The sequence below is a fragment of the Eriocheir sinensis genome, unplaced genomic scaffold, assembly GCF_024679095.1.
Source record: "Eriocheir sinensis breed Jianghai 21 unplaced genomic scaffold, ASM2467909v1 Scaffold7, whole genome shotgun sequence".
In the NCBI taxonomy this organism is placed as follows: domain Eukaryota; kingdom Metazoa; phylum Arthropoda; class Malacostraca; order Decapoda; family Varunidae; genus Eriocheir; species Eriocheir sinensis.
The window spans coordinates 1,133,784-1,144,219 of NW_026112053.1; the positions used below are offsets into that span (position 1 = coordinate 1,133,784).

Sequence of the window (10,436 nt, forward strand, 5' to 3'; positions counted from 1 at the left end):
TTCGATGAACGCTGACCCGGGGCTGGCAGTCGACCTCCGCAGTGATGCACTTCCTTGCAGATCGTCAGCCATGCGTCGCGGCGGTTGGTGCTCGCCGGTGCCGGTGGTCGTGGCGGCGCTGCTGGTGTTTTCCGCCGCCGCTTCAGTCTTGTGGAGGATGGGTCCGAGTCGGGGATAGGACAAGCAGCTGCCTGTAACCGTCCCAAACACGGCATGTGGTCACCCTCTCTCTGGTTAGCTGCACTGCTATACTGTTACTTTACAGTGAAATAATCAGTTCAGTTAAGCACACGGAAGGAAGCATCAACCAAAAACTTTAGAATATAATAGTTTCCCTCTACTAGTAGTGCACGATGGAGTGCGCCTCGAGGCTAAAGAATCACTTCCTGCTGCCAGACGTGTCTCCGGTCTGGGCGGAGGGCGCCAAGGCACGGAGCGATGCCCTGGGCCCGAATTCACAAACATACTCACTAACTACGAACTAACATAACTATGCACTATTGATTTAGCTACCGACGTTAGCGTCAGATTCACAAAGCAAACCTTAGATTGTAGTTAGAGGCGCGCTAAGTCAGCGAGGCCGCTGATTGGTTGATGACGTCATTGGCCTTGCAGCGAATCGCAAGCACGTTTACAGAACCGTCAGCCAATCCTAGGGAGCCCCCTCCAGCTGCTGGTTCAAGAAACCCATTCTCTTTTCTCATTTTTCTTCCTTTCAAGGCAAACTGTACTAAATCGTAATCTACGAATTCAATTATTTCGTTGTTTGCTGCACATTTACGTCAAGGTAACTCTGCTGTTCGATGTCTTGTTACCTACGAACATGCTTAAGATGAAGAAAAAGAAGATACGGAGGAGATTGAGGCAGGAAGAAAGCAAATAGAAATATGGGACAGATATCGAGGCAGACAGAACGAAGGACGGAAGGACGGAATAGGGAAAATTTAGACTGTCTTGCCATATCTGCAGCCCAACTCATGGGCCAGCTGTCACCCGACAAAGGTCCATGGTCCCTCCACGGATGGGGGCGGTGTCACGGGCAAAATTGAGCCCGGGCATCCACATGCCTCTGTTATCTTAGCTCAAGCTCGTGTATGTGGGGTTCTTTTCGACTGATATGGCGTCTAGAACTAGCATGATCATCATTCTTTATTATGATGACAAAGAACATGTCAAAATTTGTCTCATTAAATAAGAAAGTACATAAAGATCGGCAGCTTTTCCTCGTCGCCAAGCCATCCTCCAGAGCAGCACTCCGACACCCATGATCGCACATCCATTTTTCTCAGAAAATAGGATACCAATCACATATACATCAATATATTTCCACAGGTGAATACTTAGGGCATGTTCACACCAAGTTGCGACACCTGAGATTCATTAATAATGACAGGGGAAGGAAAAATATAGGCCCCTGTCATCGACAAAATTGAGCCTCGGGCAGAATGGCGCAAATCACCAATAGTCAATAGTTGTCATGAGTCACCAGCACGCTTAATTACGCGGGGAGAATTTGTCTCGCTCAGCCAAGTGGCATCCTGAAAAAAATCTTATTTACCATACATATTAATTTTCAATACCAATATTCTTACTAATATAAACACAATGTTATTTGTCTATAATAATTTATGATGTCAACTCAAGTACATAATGTAAATATCTTTTTAGAGGCGAAACAGTGATCGAAGGGGTGTTGCAGCTACATCATTTTTCACGAGTGAACCAAAGCGAATATTACAAAAAAAATAATTTGTATCGCCTTTCTAGAGATTATTCTTCGCACAGTAAGTATGGAACACATAACCGTTACGTGTTTTTTGCGAAAAAACGAAAATGTGTGGCCGAAGCCGAAATGATCTGCTCAGTTGACGCCGAAATCGAAATTGACGAACCCTCCTGCCAGAACCAAAACAAACATCCCGCGCGCTTATTTACTTGTTGCTGCTACTGTCCTCGAACATGACAGTCTACATATGTGCTGTTGCCGACTGCAAATCCTCTTCGCAGAAGAAGGATCCTGAGGTGAAGGGCTGGGCTCGTTTTCCAAAGAAAAAAGAGGCTGCCCGAAGACGTTTGTGGGTGACCAGATGTAAGAGGGGACCTACATGGAAAGCCACCCGACACCATGCACTGTGCTCAAATCACTTTATAGACTGGAACAACGGGCCGTCACCATCGCATCCTGATCCAGAGTTGTTCGGCTACAATCAATGGAGGCCGAAAAACAACGCTGGTGCCATCAGTGGGCTTGGAGCACGAACACCAGCGGCTGACAGAGGCGATCAAGAACCACTAACCCAGTCACTGCCCTCTTCACACTCTGCCCCTGCCTTGCCAGTCAACATTGACTTCATAAAGGAAACTGACGAAGAAGTACAAACTGATGTCCATATTGAAGTCGAGACATGGGCTCACAATGCATCAGTTCAAGGTATGTTACTATACCATGCAGTTTTAGTGTTGATTTGAACATCTTTTATGGTAAATTTATGGCACAAATTTACAAGTGGGTTGCTTTACATCAGATTAGGTTTATTATCCCTTTTAGAAGGTCTAGAATGTAGAAATCGTGTAAGAAATAACTTATTACATGAGTTTTGTCTAGGGAAATTGTGTTATTCTATAAATCGGTGCCATGTAGCCGACTTGAAAACATTCACCACTTGTACCTACACTGATGAATGAAGTAATTGCCTGCATTTCTTTACCTAAGCATAGCAAACTTACTAGAGTAATGGAAAAAAACTTAAGCATTGCCAAGGAAGCCAAATTAGTGTTTATTTACTTTAAAACAGCTCATTCACTTTAGAATTTCAGGTTAATCATTACTGTTTCAACTTGTAAAAGTTTATTACTATTTTATAAGTTGGAAACATGTGTAGCTGACAGGATTGTAGAAGTTGAAAGTATTAATTACTCTAAGATATTTCCTTCTATAAAATGACATTCACAAATCATTCCTGAAACATGTAAGAATTACTCTAGTCGAGGGGGGCAGAGGCCGTAAGTTAGGGGTTTTAGTTTAATTGCTCTGCCGCTGACCTAGCAGCAGGCTGTGTGCTCCTATATGTGACATTGTGTAGAAATGTCTTTTGAATGATACATATATCTGAACTTTATATTTCATTTTCCCACAGTTGATGCTGAACAGTTTCTCCAGATAGAGGTAGTGCCGGAACCACAGGATCACACCTATTCAGCATCAGCCATTGCTACTACTTCAGCAGCTGAGCCCAAGGATGTTGGAGTACAAGTTGAAAGGGTTAGTTATATATACATATATAAACAAGTAAAACGCCTCAGAAGGCGATGTACGAGCGAAGCCGAAACACACACACACACACACACACACACACACACACACACAATACACATACAGAGAGAGAGAGAGAGAGAGAGAGAGAGAGAGAGCCAGCCAGCCAGCGCGTTTTATCTTGTCATAGCGGCTTGCCCCGCCGTGTATAAAATCTTATATTTTTTCAAAGGCCTATATCTCAAAATTTTGAGTGAACGGAAAGGTGACGCTATACACCATTAGATAGATAATTTCATTGCGCTTCTTTTGGTATGTGTCCGCTTTCGCTGAGGCAAAAGGAAGTTGGAGTAAATTAAGGAAAACTGTTGAAAGTTATATATATATATATATATATATATATATATATATATATATATATATATATATATATATATATATATATATATATATATATATATATATATATATATATATATATATATATATATATATATATATATATATATATATATATATATATATATATATATATATATATATATGCTTTTCAGGAGGCAGATCTAACAGAAGCACCTACTGATCAGAGAGCCCGGACCAGAGGAAGGATTCTTGCTAGTGACAAGAGTGTTCAGCGCTATACAGGTCTTCCTAACAAAAGTGTTTTGATTTCTATTTATCAGACCATTAAAAGAGAGTAAAACAATTAATTACTGGAAAGGGCCAAAAAGCATAAAGGAAAATTTAAAGAAAGGGGCACGTGGCCGTAAGAAAATACTAGATACTTTTGATGAGTATTTAATTACACTTGTGTACATCCGTCAAGGTTTTCCGGGCTGGTTTTTAGGCGACTTATTTGCAGTCTCACAAGCTTCAGTTTCATGCATCACTAATACCTGGATAAATGTATTGTATGAGGTACTGCAACCGTGGCTATTGTGGCCTTCAGCTCAGCAAGTTAGGGACAACCTTCCTGATTGGTATCCAGTAAAGTATGCAGATACAAGGGTAATTTTGGATTGCACAGAGATTTATATCAACAAACCAGCAAACTGCTCTGCTCAAGCAATGACATACTCCATGTATAAGCATCACAACACTGCCAAAGTTCTTGTTGGCATAACACCAACAGGAATTATTACATTTGTGTCAACTCCATATGGTGGTAACACTAACACATCTGATAGGCACATTGCAGAGGTTGAACTGATAGACAAAATTGAACCAGGAGATGCTGTCATGGTGGATAGAGGGTTCAATATTGGAGACCTACTGCTGCAACGTGGTGCAAAACTGCACATGCCACCCTTAACTCGCAAGAAAGAGGATGGTTCAGGAAGGGCACTAAATGCACAAGAAAGAATCAGAACAATTTTCAAAATTTTATCAGGACAGCTCGATAATAAGCTTTGGCCCCTTTTGCATCAAATTTCAGTAATAGTTGCTGTTTTCTGCAATTTAATGCCCTCTCTGTGCAACTAAATGTTGACACAAATGTCAATGTTCATGTCTATATTTACAAATATCATTATATACTTAAGGGCTCTGAATTCACATAATTATGTAATGTTATGGTACACTATTTTGTTTATGAATTTGGATTAGGTTTATCGGATATGAATAAGTCAATGAAGGTGTGAATAAAACTACTTTTGTTTCCAGATATTTTATTACATCATCTGAGATTCATCATATAAAGTTACATGCTCTGTGTGTGTGTGTGTGTGTGTGTGTGTGTGTGTGTGTGTGTGTGTGTGTGTGTGTGTGTGTGTGTGTGTTTGTTTGTTTGTGTGACAGCAATCTTCTTTGCCCCCAAAGGGCAAGTAAGGTACCCAAAGAAATCTTAAACATGAACAAATACAAATCTCATACAAAACAATTTTTCGTATCACCACAGTCCATAAATAAATGGGAGAGAGAGAGAGAGAGAGAGAGAGAGAGAGAGAGAGAGAGAGAGAGAGAGAGAGAGAGAGAGAGAAAAGCATGGAACAGTATCTTGTCAGTTCCCTCTAAATAAGTTCTTCATCCCCGCAATTTTGGCATTACAAATTTTTCATGAAAAATTAAACTTTTTTGCACCTCTCTATTAAACCTCTCCTCATCAAAGCAAATTCTTTGAATGGTTAGGTGTGGTGTTGCTTTTGTGAAAATAATGAAGTCACACCAGGAATAGTTGCCGGCACCTAGCTGTGTTTGTATTTGAGTATACCACTGAGACTCTTCCTTCAATGTAACTTTATTCTTTTCTCCTATTTTTATATGGTAAGAGCCATCCCTAGCAATATCTTCTCCAGTCATGGTTTGAAATTGAAGTTTAAAAGGGCACTTAATTTCTAAAATCCCAGTTCCACAGCACCTACATGAAACAATACCATCTGGGCTGGCTCGTATGAGGGGCAATTTTTACTGATGATAAGACCTGAACGTTTTACTTTGAAACCATTATGCTTCTTACGCATTTGAGTCTCGTAAAGTTTTCTTGCAAGTGCCTCATACTTTAGCCCATAAGAAGTGGCACTATTCCCTATAAAGGAAGACTCCCCCATAATTCCTTTTACTATGTAATTATCAGGATCATTCTTTTATATCTGGCAGCTTTGTGTATCACACTTGCAGTTATTGCCCCACTCTCTGTTGTTTCCATATGGGACACAAATGTTGTCGCTTGGTTTTTTCAAAAATTTCTGAAATAACTGTATTAGTATACTTACTCTTTAAAAAATTGATGAAACTTTCACCTTGATTGTCCTGTGAAAAGAAACATTTTGCTAATCCTGTAATAGAGGGTAAAGAGGAGGCTGGTCTTCCTGGAACAATACCCCACAGTGCTGCATCCGGTACATGCTGGAGAGTGGTTGCAATGTCGTCTGCAACTTTGTCGGGAGTATAAGGGGAATATAACTCTGATATTGCCTTATAACTACCAGAACTATAAGGTTTTTGAGTACTGGATCTGCTGTTCCCTGCACCTGTGCTGTAAAATTAATGTAAGAGATGTTAGAAAACAATATATATGGAGTGAACAGCAGTCAAAAGGCAGCCTGCTTGCCTCAAAGAAACTATACCCACCCACAAATCTGCTGCACTACATCTACATTCCTGTCTTCAGTAACACCAAACCACTCACATTTGTTGAAGCACATTAACTCTTGTTCTCTGCCACATCCACCCACACACCTAACTCAGGAAATTAAACACTCCCGTCCTCATTTCAATCTACCTGTTTCTTTGTATTCTAAGAAATTTTCATTTAACAAAGAATGAAGAAGGCAATTTTTATGGTGAAAAATTTAGAAAGCTGGAAAAAAGATAAACCCTAAAATAAGGGATTTATGTTATGGAGAGTGGAAAGAATAGAAAGAAGCTAGAAGTGGAGGATTGTTAAAGATTTGTAAAGTATGAGTAGGATTATAGAAACCAAATCCAGCTAAATGTATAAACAAATTAAAAGAAAACCTGCATAAGAGTAGACATGGAGGCAAGACATGGTGAGTGTAGCTCCTAGGTGACATGTTATTATTGTCCTTGGGTGTCAAACTGTTTTCTACAAAATGTATTGCACCTACCTGCTCGCAATGGTGACAAGGTTAAAGTTACACTTATTTTGCCTGCGAGGCTTGTCCCAGGTGCAAGTCACGTCTGTGCAGGTACGCTGTGCACTTCCCGGCTGCACCCCACAACGCTGCACAAAATCTGATACGGCGAAGATGAATGCAAAGACGTGCTTGCATCCCCCATCATCTCTATAATAGAATAATAGATTTGTCTTTACTAATGTATCTAGAATCAAGTCAAAGTTAGCTTAGCCAGCTTTTTTTAAATAATATGAATCACAAACAACCAATTATGAAATTAAAAAATTAAGTTTAGATAATAAACATTATTCTTTTTCATGCAGCTAGAAGCTATTATCCTTTCTAATAAACTAATAAATTGGAGGATCAAGGATAACAGAAATATACTGTCTTTTTTCCATGACCCTGATGCTTCCTTGCATCAGGCCAACTCGTAAACATATGAGAAATTGATCCGTTGTGAGATAAATAACTTTCTCACTCAACCGGGATTTGAATTCCCGACCTCCGGCTTACCAGGCCAGCACTCTATGCATCTCGCTAAAGAGCTACCACACAGTGAAAGGCTGTAGGCATGCTTATCTGCCACTCTGGGGCATCACAAAAATGTATAGGTTAGGCTGATAACCATTAATGGGAGGTAAAGCGGTGCATGTTATACTTATGTATAACGACGATGAAAAAATATAGGTAAATGAACAGGGCAAAGCATCAAGATACTATAAAATTATTGAAAAATACTAAACTACTACTTACCCTATACACTGGCAGCCAGCTGCATGGATGTCACCATGAGAAGATGCAAACATACAAACTTGGTAAGTGGTCTCATTCTGGTTGGTTTGGCGCACACAGGTACCTTTAATGCACGACACATCATAATCCAGCTTTTTTACTTGAACATGCTGGATGTGTCTCTCCTGATAAAGCTGGTAGCCACATTCCTTTTCATAGGCTTGGATGCGTTCTGCTGGCCATCCCTGTTTTAAGACCAGATACATGAGTACATGGGCTTGAGTAATATAGGGCATTGTACTCAAGTCCTCCTGCCACTCAGTGAGAGTCCTTGGATCTGGAAGCAAGACTTGTGTCCCAGATAATTTAATAGATCTCCTCTGTGTGTGATCATCTTCCTTCAGAGGCAGGACATCTTCCACTAAATGAGGTTGCTGCAGTGCCATCAGTACCATGTCCTTCAACTGGCTTTTGCCATACCCAGAACATGGTATGCCTTTCGACTTTAAAAACGTTTTTAACGTCTGCACTGTCCATTTGCTGATGTCAGCACTGACCTCCATGACCTCGGGACTGCTTGAGTGTCAGCTGGTGTGCTTTAGGGGGCTAGTTCGGTCGTGGATTGGAACCTGGAAGAGTACACAGGTAACATTAGGGCTTGTGAGCAGGTTCTCCACTGTTGGTCTCCAAAGACCCATGCAAGATGTTGAATGAAAGAGAAATAAGGATATGTGACCACAGTTTATATATAGAGATTACATTGGGACCTACTGAAGAGTTCACGGTACTATTAATGAGTGCCACTGGACCTACGATAACAGCCTAGTAAGAGGAAGTTAAGTTTACGTACCTGGGGTTTGATATCAGCAAAAATGAAACAGCAAGTGAAGAGCAGCAATACAGGTAAGGTACAGCAAGTAGAACGCGTCCAGTCTAGTCCAGTAGTAGGCGTGGGATAAGCCTTTGCGTACGATTTGTTATTGTTTTGGTGGGTACGGTGGACAATCTCATCCTTGTTATCAAATACCATTAATGGTAAAAAAAAAAGTATTTGTCGGTTTTGTGTAAATAAATTATCTTATAAAAATGTATATTAAGAAAAAAATAATCAAACATTGAGTTAAACTCTTCAATACATAAAATAATAATTTGTCCCGGGAAAACAGACAGTCCAAGGAGACAGGATATGTTTTTACAATGATTTTCATTATTTTAGTCTTTATGTCATATATTAATGTGTGGGAATGTTGTAATAATTCTATATTTCAGTTTAATGACAACAAAATGTACATAGAAAAATGAGATCAAGTTCTCCCCATTTTCTCTGAAAAATTATTTTATCTGGTGAATCTGGCAGCTCAAACTGATTTAGTGATTTGGCTCATTGAGCCTGGGCATCTATATGCCTTAGATTTCTTCGCTATTATATATTGTAAGATCGTTCTATTGACATGTATGGGTAAATTAACGCTTTCTGTATCTACATATAGAAGGAAAACGAAAAATTTCCCTAGTAAATCAGAAATTACATAAAGTTCGGCAACTTTTCCTCGTCGCCAAGCCATCCTCCACGGCAGGCAGAGGAGGGAGGTCTGGCAATCCCCCGGCCGGGTGTTGCCATACCGCCCACACTTATCATATACCTCTCAAAGGGTGCATATCTCATCATTTTATAAAGAAATGGGCCTCCTCTACTCGCAAAGTTATATTTCAAGTTGAAAAACGCGACTTATAAGCATTTATACGTAAATCTGATAATATTGTTAGCGTTACCGTCAGCTCCGAGGCAGTAGTTATTTAACAATAAATTTAACGTCACACAGCGCGGTAAACGTATGTAGATCCGCGCGCTAACCCTTGACGTCATCGATTAGTTGGTAGTTATTGCCGCGAGAGCTTTGTGAATCTCGATGTTCTCAAAACTACGAACTAAGGGCCCAAAACTACGCACTAAGCCTTTGTGGATCCGGGCCCTGGAGCGGCACGTCCAGGACACTTGCCAGAGGCTGCGATTCCCGACGGACGGAGCGCACCGGGCGATGGAATACATGCATTATGACGACACGAGGAAAGTGATCTACTGCTACGTTCCCAAGGTAAGGGACGAGGGAGGGAGGGAGGGAGCGCTGCGGCGGCCCGCACGCGTTATGGCGGAACGCTTTAATCCTTCTGCGCACACCTGTGACGTGGAGTGGCAGTTTGATAGGGGAAGAGGGCAGGGAAGGCAGGGTATACCAAAACGAAAACATGGGCCAGAGGGGTAACTTTGGCAGAATTGACTTACTTGCACATTCGCTCGCACACACATACTCTCTCTTTCTGTCTCTCACACACACTTATGGGAACTTGTCAGAGTAACTGGTAAATGTACAATGCTTTCCTTTCTGCCCCTGATCAGATTTGGATCCATATATACCCAACAATAAGCCACTGGAGCGCGGAGTGACTCTGGCTTTCCTGCTCCTGATGCTAGTAAGCTCGAGAACGGACTGAATTGACATCTGCTGACTCAGTCGGGGCCGTTGTAACTTGAACACCTGAGGTGGGCTCTCTGTTTTTCTAATCTTTTCAAATTTTTACCAATTCATCGTCCATAGCCACCTCACTCTCCCCCTACCTGCATTCCCCGACCCTCCCCATCCCCGTCTTAACAGCCCCAAAATTTCTGATGATGATAGAGTGAGGTCAGCTCCTGAGGACAGGTGATATTCTCTCTCTCTCTCTCTCTCTCTCTCTCTCTCTCTCTCTCTCTCTCTCTCTCTCTCTCTCTCTCTCTCTCTCTCTCTCTCTCTCTCTCTCTCAGCGCCCTGCCCTCACTCACTCAGCGCCCTGCCCTCACTCACTCAGCGCCCTGCCCTCACTCAGCGCCCTGC

At 41.3% G+C, this 10,436-nt stretch overlaps 1 long non-coding RNA gene across 1 annotated transcript; it reads left to right on the forward strand.

Annotated features, from left to right (window-relative positions):
• Positions 1-1,829: 1,829 nt before the first annotated feature.
• Positions 1,830-3,946, forward strand: LOC126993960 (uncharacterized). The gene is made up of 3 exons (XR_007748599.1): positions 1,830-2,431; positions 3,138-3,262; positions 3,808-3,946. It is a non-coding gene; the product is annotated as an uncharacterized LOC126993960 (long non-coding RNA).
• The last annotated feature ends 6,490 nt before the right edge of the window (positions 3,947-10,436 follow it).